Source organism: Oncorhynchus keta, chromosome 26 (genome assembly GCF_023373465.1).
Source record: "Oncorhynchus keta strain PuntledgeMale-10-30-2019 chromosome 26, Oket_V2, whole genome shotgun sequence".
In the NCBI taxonomy this organism is placed as follows: Eukaryota; Metazoa; Chordata; class Actinopteri; order Salmoniformes; family Salmonidae; genus Oncorhynchus; species Oncorhynchus keta.
The window spans coordinates 19,180,658-19,182,391 of NC_068446.1; positions in this window are offsets into that span (position 1 = coordinate 19,180,658).

Here is a 1,734-nt window from a genome sequence, read left to right on the forward strand (position 1 = left end):
TATATTCCATTCTGTGCGACTCGAGCTGTTTCCCCCTATCCAGCTGTTCCATTCTCCACGTAGCCTGCTTCTAGAATGGACAGAGAGGTATCACTTGAGTCTGTAAGGACCGACACTGGAGATGAGAAGCAGGTACAGGGAGTTGACATCTAATACGGAACAGACAGGTAACAAAACAGGAACAGCGTCAGCACACGGGTAACCAAGGACATATGACAATTAATGCTGCCGCAGGGAACAGAGCGGGGAACCAGACAGATATAGGGGAGGTAACGACAGAGGTGATTGAGTCCAGGTGAGTCCAATAATTGCTGATGCGCGTGACAGGGAAAGGCAGGTGTGCATACTGATGGTGTCAGGAGTGTGTAATGCTGGAAAGCGGGAGCAGGTGTGACAGTACCTGACGGGCCGGCCGAGGAATGGGCGCTGGGCAAGCCGGTTGGGCGTAAACTCCCGACGAACCTGGAGATAGGAGCCTGTTGAGCCGGCTGAGGAGTAGGAGCCCGATGATCTGGCTGAGGCGTAGGAGCCTGACGATCCCGCTGCGGCGTGGGAGCCCGATGATCTGGCTGAGGCGTAGGAGCCTGACGATCCCGCTGCGGCGTGGGAGCCCGATGATCTGGCTGAGGCGTAACAGCCTGACGAGCCGTCTGGGCATAAAAACCTGACGATCCGGCTGAGGCCCGAAGTGGGATGGACGCCTTCCGAGCCAACCGGGGAAAGAACCTCTCGAGCCAGCTAGGGTGTGACAGCCTCATGAGCGGGCTTAGGCACCCCTGGTTCCATTGGTGTTGGCCCCCGGACCCGACGTCATCACCAACCAGAACATCAGCACTCCCCGATGCTTCATAAGATGGCTGCAGCTTTCTGTAAGGACCGACGCTGGAGATGAACATTTTGAGATACTTTGGGATATTAATAGTGAAATGTACAATGTAATTTTGTTTTGATTTTTGTTTAATTAAATTAAGATACCTCAAGCTTTTAAGAGTCAACTGCTCAAAAATCTCCAAATAAAATGTATAAAATATATTTTAACACACTAATATTCAAGGGGCATTTTGCCACATAGAGGGTAAAATGTCCCCTTTCTAGCAGCTTTTTTGTTTAAAAATTTTTGTACTTAAAGCTTGAATCCTTAATTCGTGAAACTGCCACTTCCGTTTGAGATATTACAACAACAAATAAATTACTGCAAACAACAAACAGATTTTTTTCTCTTCCGATATTTTAGCACAGCCCAATATGTACTTTTTTTCACAACATTGGGCGACGCTCCTCGCTTTTACTTTGTCAACAAAACAAAAACCATAACAAAGTCCGTGGGTCGGACCGTGGCACTGTTGCCCCTACAGGGGATTCTATCTTTTGGGGGTGGGGTGGTGTTTTCACCAAATGTACCCTACTGTCTGTGAATAGGCTGGTTTTGATGGCAAAGGACGATGGCAACATTTGCCATGCAAATATGTCTATAAATTAAGATTCAAACCAATATAACGCGAGCAGCATGACACTTGAGTATCACCATAGTTGGCAAGTTGGTGTGAAATGTGATGTGATTATTCGATGTATGTAAATGATGTACTACTAGCCAAATTCACCACAACTCCCAAAATCCATTGCATCATTCAATCCCTGATCCGAGGATCTGATTAGTCTGTCTATTCTGTCAATCAAACATCAGAGCGCTCGATTCGACAGAAATGCGGTAGCTTTTTGAAGTGGGCGGGATGT